Source organism: Micropterus salmoides, unplaced genomic scaffold, assembly GCF_014851395.1.
Source record: "Micropterus salmoides isolate LMB-PRFRI ecotype aquatic unplaced genomic scaffold, ASM1485139v1 Ms_hic_scaffold_12, whole genome shotgun sequence".
NCBI lineage: Eukaryota > Metazoa > Chordata > Actinopteri > Centrarchiformes > Centrarchidae > Micropterus > Micropterus salmoides.
The window spans coordinates 17,799,722-17,817,355 of NW_024040263.1; the positions used below are offsets into that span (position 1 = coordinate 17,799,722).

Here is a 17,634-nt window from a genome sequence, read left to right on the forward strand (position 1 = left end):
ATACTCTCAGGAGGAAGTGGACTTCCTGGCCGCTGAGATCCAGAATCAGAATCAGAATCAGAAGGAACTTTATTGCGAAGTAGTGTTTTACACATAAGAGGAATTTGCTTTGGTGATAAGGTGCTACACGTAGACAATCATTCAGTCAACATAAATAAATGTAGAAATATAATAAATATGGAATGGAAGAACAACGTTACAGATATATACATGAGCATTATTCTGGGTCTGTGCTGTGCAGAAGTAACGCAACGGAAGAGAATACTGTGTACATATAAATATATAAACTGACAACATAAAAATATACAACAAGATCAACAATCAACAACAAATATGTGCGACGTGCCAGGTCTGTGCCCGACACGAGATGAAACAATATTTACATGTGCAGAGACATTTGTATCATTTGTAATTGTGGAGTGTCAGTAGGGGACCCGGGCCTTGTTAATGAGGCTAGTTGCAGACGGGAAGAAACTGTTTTTGTAGCGAGAAGTTTTGGTCCTGATGGACCGCAGCCTCCTGCCAGAGGGGAAAGTCTGAAACAGTTTGTGTCCGGGATGGGAGGAGTCAGCTGCAATCTTTCCTGCTCGCTTCAGAGTCCTCGAGGAGTACAGGTCCAGAAGAGAAGGAAGATTGCAGCCAATCACCTTCTCCGTAGAGCGAATGATGCGCTGCAGCCTGCCCTTGTCCCTGGCAGTGGCAGCAGCGTACCAGATGGTGATGGAGGAGGTGAGGATGGACTCAATGATGGCGGTGTAGAAGTGCACCATCATTGTCTTTGGCAGGCTGAACTTCTTCAGCTGCCGCAGGAAGTACATCCTCTGCTGGGCCTTCTTGGTGAGGGAGGTGATGTTCAGCTCCCACTTGAGGTCCTGGGAGATGATGGTGCCCAGGAAGCGGAAGCAGTCCACAGTGGAGACTGGGGAGTCACACAGGATGATGGGGGAGGGTGGGGCTGGGCTCTTCCTGAAGTCCACGACCAGCTCCAGACTGTTCTGGCTGCACCAGGTCACCAGATGGTCGCTCTCCCACCTGTACATGGACTCATCCCCACCTGAGATGAGCCCAATGAGGGTGGTGTCATCCGCAAACTTCAGGAGCTTGACACACTGGTGACTGGAGCAGGTGTTGGTATACAGGGAGAAGAGCAGAGGGGAGAGAATGCAGCCTTGAGGGGAACCGGTGCTGATGGTCCTGGGATCAGAGACATGTTTTCCCAGCTTCACGTGCTGCTTCCTGTCCGTCAGGAAGTCAGTGATCCACCTGCAGGTGGAGTCAGGCACGTTCAGCTGAGAGAGCTTTTCCTGCAGCAGGGCCGGGATGATGGTGTTAAAAGCAGAGCTGAAATCCACAAACAGGATCCTGGCGTAGGTTCCTGGGGAGTCCAGGTGCTGGAGGATGTAGTGAAGGGCCATCATCTACAGACCTGTTGGCTCTGTAGGCGAACTGCAGGGGGTCCAGGAGAGGGTCTGTAATGGATTTTAGGTGGGACAACACAAGGCGTTCAATGGACTTCATAACCACAGAGGTCAGGGCGACGTGTCTGTAGTCGTTTAGTCCAGTGGTCCTTGATTTCTTGGGGACAGGGATGATAGTGGAGGCTTTGAAGCAGGCTGGCACATGGCATGTCTCCAGTGAGGTGTTAATATTGTCTGAACACTGGAGACAGCTGATCAGCACAGTGCTTCAGGGTGGATGGGGAGACAGAGTCCGGCCCAGCTGCTTTGCGGGGTTTCTGCCTCCTGAAAAGACTGTTGACTTCTCTCTCTGTGATGGAGAGAGGAGGGGAGGGGGTGGAGCTGGCCAGCTCTGAGGAGGGAGGGGAAGAAGTGGTGGACCAAAGCTGAAGCTGAGCGGAGGAGTCACAGGGAATGGTGTCCGATTGACTCTCAAAGCGGCAGTAGAACTGGTTCAGCTCATTTGCCAGGCGAGAATCGTTTATGGAGTGGGGGACTTTGGGTTTATAGACAGAAGTGGCGTCGTTTGCAGAGAACTCGTTCTTTAGTCTCTCTGAGTACAGTTGTTTAGCTTCTCACACCTCCCTTCTAAACCTGTACTTTAACGCCCTGCAGCCGGCCCTGTCACCACTCCTAAACGCCTCCTCCTTTGCCAACCTCAGCTGTCTAAGCTTAGCTGTGAACCAGGGTGGGTGTTGGTCTACATGTGTCCTCACAGAAGCTGATGTAGGACGTCACAGCCTCTGTAAACTCATCCAGGTTGTTGGTAGCATTCTTGAAAACATCCCAGTCAGTGCAGTCCAAACATGCCTGGAGGTCCTCAACAGTTTCACTAGTCCACTTCTTTGATGTCCTCACTACAGGTTTACAGAGCTTTAGTTTTTGCCTGTAAGCGGGAATCAGATGGACCATCACGTGATCAGAGTGACCCAGTGGAGCTCGTGTGACGGTGTGATAGGCACTGCTAACTGTGGTGTAGCAGTGATCCAAAGTGTTCCCCTCTCTGGTTGGGCACTTTATAAACTGTCTGTATTTGGTGAGTTCTTGGCTGAGATTTCCCCTGTTAAAGTCACCGAGAACAATAACAAGGGAGTCCGGGTTTGTCTGCTCCACACACAGTATCTGGTCAGCCAGCATGCGCTGTGCGTTGTTGGCAACATGTAAACACCGACCAGAGTGAATGAAGCAAACTCACGGGGGGAGTAAAACAGTTTACAGTTGATGATAACATATTCCAGATTAGGAGAACAGTGCTGCTGAATCACTGTCACGTTGGTACACCAGCCATTGTTAATATAAAAACAGACACCTCCACCTTTTGTTTTGCTGGAGAGCTCTGTGTCGCGGTCCGCTCTGTACAGTTGGAAGCCTGCCAGCTGCAGCGCGGAGTCCGGTATCAGCTCACACAGCCAGGTCTCCGTGAAGCACAGAACAGAAGATGAATAAAAGTCTCTGTTTTTCCCCACCAGAAGCTGAAGTTCGTCCAGTTTGTTGCACAGTGAGCGCACGTTGGAGAGAAATATTGCCGGTAGCGGTGTGTGGAGTACCCGCCGGCGAAAACGCAAAACCGAGCCAGCTCTTTTCCCTCTCCTGCGGCGCTTCACAGCGCGAACGACAGCGAGCGAGCCCTTCACCAAAACAATAATTCCACTGATGACGCAAGAAAAGTTGGAATTAAATCCGCTGGAGTTGTTCACCTGATGTTCATGAGCTCCTCCCTGGTGAATGAGCACCGGCACAGCCGAAAACTGAATTAACACACGAAAATAAAACAAAACAAAGCGCACCTAACACCGAGGCAGCTATACTCAGCGCCATCTTGAATGATACAGCAACTTCTGCTGAAGCAGGCTGTCTTATGGCATCTCTGCGCATGCATGCTGGTGCAGCCCGGCAACTGGTTCACCGCCTGAAAGACACCTATTTCATGTCGAGGTGACACAGTAACAGGGAGATGTCTATGAAGATTCTCAGTCATCCAGGTCATAGTTATCCAACGAAGGTTAAAATCAAGGGCAACTGGACTTGGTTGAAGATACTGGAAGACGTTTCGTCCCTCATCCAAAGGACTTCTTCAGTTCTGACTGACTGGCAGGAAAACTCAGCTATTTAACCTCAGTGGGGTCGTTATCCCGGGTCATCGATACCGCTGGTTCGTTAGTGTTCCTTGTTGCTGTGACGACAGTCGTTACAGTCGTTAAGACTACCTGTGGCCAAGACTGAACGACCATCGTTGGTATCTTCACCTGAGGTCAATAGGTTATGTTTGTTGAGTTTCCTGGGAAGTGATGAAAGGACAGCATTGTAAGTGGGGGATAAGTGGTGGCGTAGACCCCCTCCCCTGTTCAATGACGGCTTCTCAACCCTGGTGTAGATGGCTTCCTTGACACCTCTTTCAAACCATCCATCTTCTCTGTCTAGACAGAGAAGATGGATGGCGGTATCGATGACCTGGGATAATGACCCCACTGAGGTTAAATAGCTGAGTTTCCCTGCCAGTCAGTCAGAACTGAAGAAGTCCTTTGGATGAGGGACGAAACGTCTTCCAGTATCTTCAACCAAGTCCAGTTGCCCTTGATTTTAACCTTCGTTGGATAACAGGTAACAGGGAGTTTCTACTCTTTGCCTCTCAGGGAGTAGCCAACGAATACAATAGGCTCCCCATCAACTACTCGCTAGCCCCCCACAAGCTCAGCAGATGCATGGACACTGCACTGCAATTGTACGCGAGCAGGGTATGAGGGTTCTTTTCTACTTAAACAACCTCATGGTCATAGAGAGATTGAAGCCTAGGGTGAGATCCACACAGCCCAGTTGATTTTGCACCTCAACAGACAGGGGGTTTGTGATCAACTGGAAAGAGAGCTCCCCCCATCCCCCGGAGTATCTGGGGATTGTGCTCAACACCACCATCCTGAAAGCTTATCTGTTGGGACAGGCGACACTTCTCCTGGTGGTTCACAGGCTGCAGCAGGGGACAGCTGTGACAGTGCTGTCAGTGATTCTGCTGTTGGGCCTCAGGTCAGCAGTCTATCAGGTGGTCCCTCTGGGCTTGCTGCACATGTGATGGCCACAATGTTGGCTTCACAGAAAAACTCCCGCACACACATATTCTCATTCATATTCTCATGGAAATATGAATGAATGTTTTGCAATGGCTACCTTATTTTATGAGGAAGTAGGTAATTGGTGTTGACAAATAAGTCACCTCCTACAAAGGTGAGTGAGCTGTGTGCCCAGTTGATTCACCCCAGCTGCATGCTGTTTCATGGTGACCACAGTGCAGCCGGATTGAGACAAAACCCTCCTTTGTTCTTAAGAACATAAGGAGCGTGTTCAGGTCCAGGACAATAAATCTGGATGCCTTCTACCCCCCTACCCAACTTAGGGTACAAGGAGGTGAGATTGCATCTGTTGTGTCCAGTGTGTCCTCTAACGTCCTATGTAGAGCACACAGCCCCCATTCGACGCACTGGTCAGCTGTTCGTCTGTTACAGTGATAGTGCAGTTGGTAAGACCCTGTCCAAGGAGAGCCTGTCTGGCTGGCTTTGTGAGGGAATCTCCCAAGCCTGTACACGGGCAGGAACAGACCCACCCTCACATGTGTGTCGAAGAGATCTGCACAATGGCATCTTGGCCCTTACCGTGCCCATTTGTACGTTTCTATCTCTTGGAAAAATCTGGCTCCTTCTCTGGATCATGCTCGCACAGTGCGACCTAGGATCTGTAAAGAGGATCTGTTGACTACTGGGTATAGAGGGGGGACATACACTGGTGGTGCCTGATGTTCCAGTGAGAAGTCAGGGCAGTCCAGATGTTAATGGTGTGTGCAGCGACCTTCTCAGGGGTGACCCACCATTCTGTCACTAAGGTGATATGGTGGTCAGGGCTTTGGCCGGCCTGTGGCCAACCGGCTTTGTTTGGTAGACTTTAGCTAGGGACAGTCATTCAGCCTGTGTGAGATAGAATGAAGGTTACGATATGGTAACACTAGGTATAAGCACATACAGTTATAAGCACAGGCGGAGCCCTCTACGAGCCCTGTTACTCCTACACCATCTTCTGAAGAGGCGGTCGGATGCTGATGCAGTAGGGACACTTCTATTTATCTATTCATGTATCAGTAGCAATGTCCAATTGGTCAGCTACGTGCACAATAAAAATTTCAGTGGGCAAGTGCATGCGTATGATTGGAGAAGGTAGTGCCCATAGAGTCCAGTAGAGGGCTCCGCCTGTGCTTATAGAACTAGTGTTCCCATATTGTAACCTTCGATCTTAGTCTATCTTTTGATGAGCACATTAAAGAAACCCCCAAGACTGCGGAACATTGCTAAAATTCAGTCCTTGACTCCATGGCCGGTACAGAGATCCTAATTCATGCCTTTGTTTCATCTAGATTATTGTAGTATTGAAGTGTTTTGTTGTCAGGCCTGTCAAAAGTACAAAAACTAGTAATGGTTTCAAATGGTTGAACAAAAGATGTAAATGTAATCTAAAACTATAACACGTTACAATTTTTTGCTGATTTTAACTTTCCTTCACCGGCTCCCTGTTAGATGTCAGGCCTTGTACCAGCTACCATTATCCTTCCAGCAGGTCAGATTAAAGTACCTATAGTCCATGTATGTCCTGCAAACAAGAATGCTGCTTGTATTAGCCTTCTAGCCTCATCCAGTATGATTTATTGTAGCTGAGAGCCATGAATTTCAGTCAGGCAGTTGAGAAGAAGCGCAAGTGATTTATGCTTTTGTTTACAGGGTGCTGTAGAACATTTAATCTGGCAGTGATGAGAGGGTGTGTCTACAGTAAAGTGTGTGTGGGTGGAAGTGCTCGCAAACCTGCATGAATGTGCTTGTGATTTCTGATAAATAATTAAGTGCATGAGGAAAGGAAGAAATGATAGTAAAGGGAAAGCTGGAAATATCTAGTGGTGGAACACAGGAATGCCGCTCCGGGAGTCAGAAGTTAACAACGTTTCTGCTCACATTTTCATTAGGGGAAATTGCCTGTAGCTGTTTTACACTGTTTCTAAAGTATGTATATGAAACAAATATAATTTATTGCACCAGAATTTAAAATATTCAATTCTAATGCATGTTCTGAATTTATTCTAGTTAATGACAATTCATGTGTTTATTGTTGTTGTGTGACAGGAGAGGAGAGCAGGAGAGGAGAGGAGACAGCATGTGAGAGGCAGAGCAGGAAATAACGTTAGTAGGAGAATATGTTTTTGGAAGCTGAATAAGCAGCAGCATCAATAAAATAATCAGTAGATCTCAGCAATCTTTGTGATTTTGAGTAACTTTAGTTAGATATTTTTATGTAACTCTCAAGCTCTCATGATAGTGGGTAAAACCAATAAGAATCTGTTTATGAAATTTTTATCCTTGAACGTAATCGATAAAGAAGATGATCATCCTACATGGGTTGAAGATGAATTTGTATTTCACAGGACAGCTGATATCTACAAATCATTCTGTGTGGTAAAACAGAGGCGTGCTATGTTAAGCAGAGGGAAGTTGGTCACAAAACCCGCAACGGAAACTTTTTATTCACCTCCAGGGTTCACATGTACATTGTAAATTAATCAGTGGAAATAGAGTTCTTGACAATATTCAGCCATCTGTATAACTTTGATAAGCTCACCATTCATCACTGAAAGCACCTCATAAAAGGTATGAGTCTAAATATCATCCACCAAAGGATTGCTTCTAACAGAGTGGTCAGATCATTAGCCTCCATTGATGTCCCCTTTAAAGGCATTACCCTTCATAAATGATAGCCCTGTCCATTAGTGGTAGTGCATAAAATGAGCTGTTGACTGCTGATGAAAATGGCCTCAATCAGTGCTCCCACACCTCTACGACCCTGTGACTGAGGTTCCTCCCCCTGGCAGGGGAAGGCACTAAGGAAGTGTTATCCATTATTGTTGCCTAATAGGTCAGCCACACAGAAAAACACCAGGACAAACACCAATAACACTTTCCTGCGACAACAAGGCCTGTAGATTTAAAGTGTTAAGTGGTGTCCTTGTTGGAGATGAAAGGGATTTCCACCGGAGAATGGGTGGTTGGAGGGATGTGGGGCTGAAGGACACATACAAGCAACCCCTCCATCCAACACACACACACACACACATGCACATTTGTCACTACCATGCTATATTTAAAATTGACAGTTACCATTGTTCTAAGAGACTCAGTGTGGAAAAAGAGGCATGGACTCTCCAGTCGTTTTTGTTACACGACTGACTGAGGCTAACATCTTACTTTGTAAGGGAAATATTTTTATAACTTGACAAATGCCAGAGTAATGTGCACTCTCTAGATTGACACTCAAATCAAATCATGTCTGAAAATAAATCTAGTGGTTATGCCTCCCATTGACTTTTTTTTTTATAATCTGACAGCTGTAGCAGCAGGCAATCTTGGTGATAGTCAAAATCAATAGAAGTTTAAGAGGAGAGATTGCAAAAGGCTGGCTGGTCAGATCAGTCACCTTAAATTACCAAGGCAATACAAAGAATGGCTGCAGGGCTGTCTTAGTAAAGGCCAGAAAGTAAAGCACATCACCTCAGACAGAGAAATATTAAAAAGGAATACAGGGGGAAACACAGACAGAAAAGATCATTAAGTGATAGGACACTGACCCTTATCTCTTGGGAAACAGCAGAAATAGGGCATGTGTTATTTGAGTATGAGGCAACACAGAAACATACCTGACAAACAAATCTTTAAAGGTCAATATTTTTATATTAACAACGGATGTCATTTAAAAGGGGTATCTTGTAATGATGAGGCCACAGACAATTATCGTCTGACTTTGTAGTTCCCCTCAGCATTAAGGAGCTTTATAGCATCTTTTCAGTAATTGTTTTGATTTTAGAGCTCGCAACTTTTTTTGTCGTTTTGGTTGAATTTTACCATAGTGTCATTTTGCAGCTGTTTTCAGTGAAAAAGCACTAAACATGACAAACAATTTGCAACTAGATGGTGAATATAGTGAAGCATTATAGCAGCTGAACAGCCAGATAGTTAGATTGTTCTCAGGAATTAGCGGAGACCAAAAACAGAGCAAGAACATACAGTACAGTGTATGGAGTGACATTCATCATGTGGTCTACTTAAAGGGTGATAAGAATGTCAGTGTTCACAGCTTGTTTCTGCAGACAAAAAAAAAACATTGAAGAATCTTAACACTTAACGGAAAGCTTGATGCTCCTTTCCCTGGGGGAGTCTCACTGTTTCTTTTGCATGTGCGTATTTCCTTAACCTTTTCCCTTTCATATTTCTGTGGAATACAGCTGCTATCATCCTCTGTTATCTACACCTCAATGAGGAACAATCGTGTTTACATTTGAGAGGAGAGAAACTAATAAACGTGACCTAAATGTCACATCCCCAAGTTTCCTGTTTCTCCACCTAGGTTCCTACTTCCTACGAATACTGCTTTTTTTTCAGAGACAACTTCCAGTGGCTTCTGTTGATGAAACGCCTTTTGTTGGCAGCCCTTTAGAGAAAATTGGACCAAATACAACTTTAAAATTACACTCACATAAAGCTGGAAAGAGTGCCACTCTGAGGCAGTCAATTTAGGACAAGTGGACTGTATTACTCTAGTGTCAGGGGAGTATTTCCATGGCCATTTGGGCCAAAACAAACTTGTCAGAAATGTCATTTTAATAAATTTAGGAAAGTTCTCCCACAAGGCTTCAGGGCTTGATAAAGGTTTGACAACAAATGTTATGAGGAAATCGTATCAGGATTTTAGCCCTGGTGCTTGAAGCTTAACAACACATTAAAAAATGTCAGTTTCACTTACAGTTGTTACCAGCTGGTGGAAGTTTCACTTGTTCTATGGTTGTGATTATTTTCTGTTTTCTTGTAATATAAAGTATTTTCTTCTTCCTAATCTTTGTTCTCTCCTCTCTCTGTTGTGGTGCTACAGAATCTCACCACTACCTTGTGTTCTTTTGTTCCCCCCTTCCCTGTGTTTTCTGTCTGTCCTCCCTGTCTGTGTCTGTCTGGGCGTGGCTACACTCCCTGGCTCCAGCAGCACACCTGGCTCTCATTCCACTAATCAAGCTCCTGCAGTATTTTAACCCCCAGTCCTCCTCACATTCTTTGCCAGATCGTCAGTTAACCACATGTGGTACATGTGTCAAGGCCAACTATCGTCTCCTGTAAGATTCCCTGTAATTTCTGTCTCTCCCTGGACTAACCTGTTTTTCTCTGTGCCCAGGATCACACTACCTCAGGGAAACCTGCTGAATGCCACACTCTGCTCTGCTCCTATCTTGCCTGGACTAACTCCCCTCCTCTGTGTTCTCCATTCTGCCCTGTTGGAGCCAACCACCCAGTCCTCTGTTGCACCTTTCAATAAAACCCCTTTGTTATGCCTTCGAACTGTTCCGAGTCTGCCTTTGAGTCCTCAAGTTTTTGCACTATGACACTCTCTGATTTTATGCTGATCAAGACTGCAGGTTGCTGTCAGTCACACTGTCACTGTAAAGTCAGTTTGTGTTTTTTTTCTCATAATACCCCTTTTACATCATAATAAACATAATAGCATCATCATCAAATCTACTTTTATCATTAAAGTTTTATCTGCTGCGCTAACCTCTGCTTGCTAATTACAAAAGCAGCTTTTCGTCTTACCTCTTGCCTTTTCTTTGTGATGGATGTCAAATGTTGTCTAATTTGCAGTGCACATACGGTATCTCCCGAACTGTTTGTTATCCCATGCGCACTGTTCCACCACTTACATCTGACTGCAACATAGCATCAATGATGTGGGCTGCTGAGTCATTTCCCTTTGTGAAAATTATTGGCCCAATTCCAATCTCCTCCCTAAAGCCTAAATCCTGAACCTTTACAGACTTGATGAGTTGACATAACCTGGTAAGTGCTTGAGTGCAAGAGGCTGCAAGGGCCTGAAATGGTATAATGGGACAGCACTTTGTGAGTTTACCTAGAGTTGTGGGTTTGGGAACATTTTATTTGACGTTTTTTACTTTCTTCACAGTCAAGGCACTTAAGGGACCAACTGCCTGATTTGAACGTATTCCAGGCTCGACCTTACAGTGAGGAAGAGAGGTGATTTTCAAATAATCAATTTATCAACACAACCTCATACAATTACATGTAAACTTATTTTTTCTTCCCCTGGTAACCCTGTGTTTAACTTCCCAAAGATATGAACAGTGGGTTATTCCTTCAGGCTGAAGGACAGTCCTAAATCCTTGTGGACCTACCGAGAATGTGCCTTAAAGTCTGTTACTCCGTGAGTGTGGAGATTAGAACTGGGATATTGTCTCTGTGATACCCTGACTTCCTGTGATAAGTATAGGAATAAATCCAGTGGTGTCAAATACATTTCTATGTCTTCCTTCAACTACTATTAATGAATGAATGAATTCTCCTCACCCATGGTCTGCCTCTGTATTCGGTGAGCTTGCCTCATACAGGACATTGTTATGTCCTTTATCATGAAAGTGAAATGGCAGCTGTTATCAGAACTTTTGAGTTTTGGTATTTAAGCAACCGTCAAACCAAACATGTGGTGATTGAAATACATATTCCAGATAAATACTGTAGAACAGTGGTTCCCAACCAAGTGGCTTGCAAGATGAATCTGAGGGGTTAAAACAGGATAGTAGAAAGTGGAAAAAACTAAAAAATATATTAATATCAAATATTTCTCTAATCTGTGATTGTGATAAACATTAGACATAAGAGTAGGCGTTGCTCGGTTTTAAGGATTCACAAGCCAAAAAAATGGTAGGAACCACCACTGACAGACCTAATTAAATCCCTTGATTTACCTTATTCCAGCAAAGCTTTACGCCCACAAGCAGCAACCTTGAATATAAGATAATGTTACACTAGAAATACCAAATGGACAGTGGCGTGTGCCACCACAATATAAAAACTCTGCCTTAATTAGATGAAACACTGCAGGACACTGTCTGTGTGTACATGCCAATCACTCATTCCAACAGGGTGCCCAGTTTCTGAAGAGAAGGGAAGTCTCTTAAAATCCACGCCATTTTTGACTGAAACCTCATGGCATTTACTGTGGCCATGCTAATCCTTATCCACCAGAGGGCTCACCACTTCAGAGAGGTTTTCATTATGGGCATCGTCACAGTAGTGAGCTTCTGTATGGGACAGTTGGTCTGTGCAGTAGGCCGGTCTAGTGGTGAGACGTGACAGAAATGCAAAGAAAGAGATTTTTGACTTATTTATACTTCTCTGAATAGCACGTTTCTGGCTCCTTTGCAGCCTCAGGTGAGGGATGGTGTGGTGTCGGCCCATTTTATAGAAGGAGCAATTCCCCCCCCCCCCGACTTGATTCCAGGCCATCTTGACTGACACCGCGAGACAGGATTTTTTGATGATGTCATACAGGAACTGTGAGGTACTACTTCATGCTACTAAGAGAAAAATGGTTATTAAAACATCTTTGATTAAATTCGTTATTGATATTTTTATTAAAACCATAACATTCATATACAACATGAGAGGGATCCCAAACTGAGCTGAACTGAATTATTCATTTCTAAATGAAAAAAATTTAGTTTGTTGGCCCATTTTTTCATCATTTGATCAGAACTTTGAAACACAATCGGCATGTTTCCAAGGCACGTTAGTGTGTTTTACTGTATGGTTTGATATGTATAGATTGAGATGAAGCCATACTCACTGTAATTTTCTCTCAGCTCAGAAAGGTTTTAAGATTTTCCATTAGGCCTGCAACCACACTGGCTAGCTCAAGCATAATTTACTTGGCCACAATCTGCTGTTACTGTATGGCTGGGATAGCAATAAGGTTTTAATGGGCTTCTGTCAATAACATATTGCCAGAATATGTTGTACCATGTGTTTATGAAGAGTTACGCTAATGCTTTACAACAGCTACTCTGAGCTTTTAGGAACAGCAAGTGCAGCTCAACAATGGCTAATGCAGAGCTTTGCCAATGTATTGTAGCTTAGCATGCACAAAAAACTGATCAGAAAGAGATTTGTTTTTTCCTTCATCTTTTTTGAGTGTTTTCACAAGTGTCTCTGGACTATTCAGGAACTTGGCAAGCCATATGTTGGCTCAAATGTTGGCATCTTTACGTCTGAGAGTTGTTTTTATTTTTTATCTCAAAGGGGAGACAGATTGAAATTGAGTTTTTTGTAAAGTCTGCAATCTACTTTGATTTTGTGTTTTTGACAGGTGAAGGAAGATACCTGACCTATTCACAATAAATAAAGCGGGACAAAATGAGACAAAAATAGACAAACCTGAATGCATGAATATATTCATTAGGAAGTGGATAAACTAACAAATATGACAACTAGAAGAGTGCACTCAGTAGATTGCTAACGTAATCTGCACTCTGCCGGACTAAACCGGACTCTTATACAGTTTTAATCCACTCTTTTTCGTTACATTATTTATATCCTTTTTATTTAACTTAAGTTTTTAACTTAAGTTTTACGTGGGTTAAGGATTTTAGTCATCTGACATGGATTTGGACATGGCTATGCTAGCCAAGATAACTCTGCCCCATGGAGGATTTTTATCAGAACTTCCTGAATTTTTATCTACTCTGGTTTTAAACTATGACAGAATTGTGACATGTTGATGACCCCACCAATGTTAATGCAACTGACTTTTTAAATATGGCCACTTCTTTTAACTTCAAACAACATGTCAAAGGGCAAACACATAACCGTGGTCATACACTGGACTTGGTTTTTACCCTGGGTGTCAGCATTTCCTCTGTGGAATTAGTGGACATGACCATATCTGACCACAGATGTATTGTTTTTAGCTGCGATTTGCCTGTTACTCATGCCACCTCACCAAGCTCCGTGTGTTCTCGCATCTTTAATGAACAAAGTGTTTCAAAGTTTTGCGCATTCTTTCAGAGCCAAAGCCAACACCTGTCTGATTCCAACACCAACAATCTGGTCGATCACTTCAATCATATCTGCTTGTCGTCACTAAATATTACTGCTCCTCTAAAGGTTAGGCCTACGTCTAAAGCTAGTAAGCAACCCTGGATAAATGACAGCATTCGCAGCCTAAAAAGGGAATGCAGGAAAGCAGAGCGCAGATGGAAAAAATCCAATCTCCAAGTCCGTTACCTCAGTCTGAAGGATTTATTAATTAACTATAATAACATGGTTAAGGATGCGAGAACGCACTATTTTTCTGAACTCATTACTACACATAAACACAATCCCAGGTTTCTGTTTAAGACTGTGGATCAGCTGGTAAACCCAACCCCTCCTTGTGCCTCAGCTGGAAGTAATGATGACTGTGAATTGTTTTTATCTTATTATACCAATAAGGTGGTGTCAATCAGAGCCTCTATTACCCCCGCGGCCTCTTACTCAGAGGTTCCTCACCAGCAACAAGAGAGTTTTAACCAGTTTTATCCCATCGACTTGTCTGAGCTTTTAAAAACAGTATCACAAATGAGAGTGTCCTCCAGCCCTTGATGTAATACCTACAAAGTTTTTACTGAAAGTAATGGATTCTGTTGGGCCCCATTTGATCTCTGTTTTCAACAGCTCCCTATCTACTGGTTGTGTCCCTGATTATTTTAAAACGGCTTGCGTGAACCCACTTTTAAAGAAACCTTTAAAAGGTTTAGATCCCCCCCTCCCACATAATTTTAGACCAATTTCAAAACTGCCTTTTATTGCAAAGATTCTAGAAAGAATTGTGTCCAAACAGCTGCTCACTGTACTGGAAAATAACAAAATATTTGAGAAGTTTCAATCTGGTTTCAGGAAGTACCACAGCACTGAGACTGCCCTGCTTAAAGTCACCAATGACCTTTTAATGTCTGCTGATGAAGGCATGTGCTCAGTCCTGGTACTCCTGGACCTTAGCGCTGCTTTTGACACCATTGATCACAACATCATGTTAGACAGATTGAGGCACTGGGTGGGGATCTCTGGTACTGCCCTAGAATGGTTTTCATCCTACCTGTCAAATAGGAAGTTTTGCGTGTCTGTAAACAACTATGTCTCTTCGTTCTGTCCAGTTAAATATGGTGTGCCTCAGGGGTTGGTCTTAGGACCCATTTTGTTTTCCTTGTATCTGCTTCCCCTTGGACATATTATCCATAAACATGGCATTTCTTTTCATATTTATGCTGATGACACACAAATGTACTTGCCCGTCAGATCCACAGACCCTGGAATGCTGAGTTCACTTAACAACTGCCTTTGTGAAGTTAAAAAATGGATGTGAAATAATTTCCTCCAACTGAACTCAGACAAAACAGAAATCCTGGTCATTGGGTCCCAGCAGATGGCAAATCAAATACTGCCATCTGCTGGTTCCCTAGTAAATCACATTAAGCCTGTGGCAAAGAACCTTAGTGTTTGGTTTGATAGTAATTTAAATTTCGAGCAGCACACCACAAAGCTTGTTCAATCATGTTTTTATCAACTTAGAAATATAGCAAAAATTCGATCTATGTTAACTTTTAAGGACACCGAGACCATTTTACACGCCTTCATCTCATCACGCCTGGATTATTGCAACAGCCTTTTCACCTTTTTAGCTCAAAAATCTATTGATCGACTCCAGACTGTCCAGAACTCAGCTGCCAGGCTTTTAACCAGAACAAAGAAATATGACCACATTACTCCTATTTTAGCTTCATTACACTGGCTCCCAGTATGTTTTAGAATTGACTTTAAAATTCTATTGATTACTTTTAAAGCTCTTCATGGCCTCTCGCCTTGTTATATTTCTGACCTTTTAGTCCCATACACACCAGCACGTACCTTGATCCTCGGGCAGAGGTCTGCTATCTGTTCCATAGTCTCGACTGAAAACTAAAGGGGACAGCGCGTTTGCTGTCAGGGCCCCGAGGCTCTGGAACAGCCTGCCCGAGGAAATCAGGTCAGCTGAGTCAGTGAACTCTTTTAAGTCCCTTCTTAAAACATACTTTTATAGGAGAGCCTTTCCCGATCTTATTTGACTTTATTTTATCCCTTTTATTTTATTGTATTTTACTTATTTTATATTTATCTTAAACGTGTATTTTAGTCTTTTCAATGTTTTCATGCTTTTATCTTGTATTGTTTTTGTATTATTGTCTCTTGGTATTATTGTCTTTACACTTGTTAAAGCACTTTGTAACTTGTTTTTGAAAAGTGCTCTTCAAATAAAGATTATTATTATTATTATTAGAGTGTAGATTTCCGCCAGGTGTCTGGGGTCATGTGGGTGGGGAACAGGGAGTGCAGGGCAGGCAGCGTTACCAGCATGTATACATGAGAGTAGTAGAATTAAGGGGAGACAATATGCAGGTTACATTATCAAGGTGTATCCTGAGTAAACAGGCTACATGAAGACAAATCTCTGACAATTCCAAAACACCAGTGATGTAAAATGTTCATTTCAAAGTGTAAATGGCAAAAAAAGAATGCGCCAACACTAACGTGACCACCACATACGTTGTCCCTTGTGAAGCAGTTGTTCATCCCTTGCAAGCCTCTACTGGCCAATTAAGAGGAGTGAGGAGTTATGTGTGTGTACAATGTGTACAAAAAAAATAATCTGATGGGTCCAGTAGTATGTGCGCTTAGCTGCGGACACCTACACATGCAAACGCAGACATTAGCACACACTAAATGTTACAAACCATATTAACCATGCACATAAGAAAATGTTTGTCCATGCTATAGTACATGCATTAGTAGTATACCATAGTGCTTTATGAAACTTATATGAATTATAATTGTCTGAACACGGTGGCAGAAAGTGTGAGAATTTTTACCGTCATCCTTGTTCAGTATTCCTCTCTCCTCCTTTCTCCAGCACCTCTGACTTTGTTCCGCTTTCCCCTGTTGCCCACAGGCGGCCTCCTGGCAAAAATGAAGGGATTTCTATGCCAGTGGAGTTTGCTATCATCAATCCAGTTTGCCATGCTTCAGTCCCTGTCTGTCTCTCCCTCCCTCCCTCCCTCTCTCCCTCTATCCATCCCTCTATCCATCTATCCATCCTTCCATCCACTCCGTCACATCCATCTCTCCCTTCCCCAGGTTGGGTAAATGGATTGCTTTTGTTAAAAAAGATAGCCTCTGGGGACCTGCATTGAAGCACTGGTCTGCCGGGCCTTCTATTTTAATGAAAAGTTAAAGCCCCAGCAATCACACCTACACACACAAAGCCCTCATACATACTGCCACACATACAAACTGCCACACACATATACACAAACAGCTAGCTAGAGGGCAAATCTGGGTCCATAATTACCTATGCTGTGTCGAGTCCCGTTGGCATTTAACAACTGGAGTTACCACCTTGTTTGCCTGCTGAATAGGAGATTTATGTCTGAATGTCAATCTCTCCTCGTGGCTGAGGTGAGTTTCTGTGGTGAAAATTTCAACCTTGTGTATGTATGTATAAATAAGGAAGTTCAGTTGTGTGTTCATGGTAGGCTGTTTCTGCTCTACAGTATGACATAAATACTGACCAAATCCATAAACATGTCATGCTTTAGTGTGTCCAGATTCTTTCCCAGAAAAGAATCATTTAGACTGCCGTATCATTTTTAAAGCTCTAACAAGCAAATGTTTCTGTAGAGGAAACTGCAGTTTTGGCCAACAATGACTGCAGTTAAACTTTGTTATGGAGTATGTGCAGAAGTGTTGTGTGTGCTCAGTGCAAACTGCTGCTCGGGGCAGTGCAGCAGCTCTGGGCAAAGCTGTCACATTAAGTGTAGTTGTTCAAATGCCAAACAGAACAAATTAAATCAGCATTTTATGTGAATGACATGTTTTCTAAAATGATTTCACTTTTCAGTCATGCTGATAGAACTGCATTTGGAGAACATAGGCTAACATTTAACTAGGCTTAGCTGCAGTCAGGAGTCCCTCCTGAGTGGAGCTGTGCATTCGCATTAAATGCAGATGTTTCCTGCCGAGGGAAGTGGCTCAGCTGGCGTGTGTGTGTGTGTGAGTGTGTGTGTGTGTGCATACACTCTTTCCACTCACCTGTGTGCCTCGTGCCGCAGCCTTGATTGGAAGCCAGACAAACGACCTGTTTATTTTAGGAGTTGATTTTTCTCCCTCCTCCATTTTTGCATCCCTCCCTGGCCTGCCATGATGCTGCATCTGGCCAATCAATAATCTAATTCTTAACCAGGGGCTTCTGC

The 17,634-nt window shown here is 43.5% G+C and overlaps 1 protein-coding gene across 1 annotated transcript in view; it reads right to left on the reverse strand.

Annotated features, from left to right (window-relative positions):
* Positions 1-11,634, reverse strand: part of LOC119899267 — a 29,207-nt gene extending 17,573 nt beyond the window's left edge. Inside the window, exon 1 of the transcript XR_005443765.1 lies at positions 10,115-11,634. The gene's annotated coding sequence lies outside the window, so the exon portion shown is untranslated. The remainder of the gene's footprint in view (positions 1-10,114) is intronic.
* Positions 11,635-17,634: the final 6,000 nt, after the last annotated feature.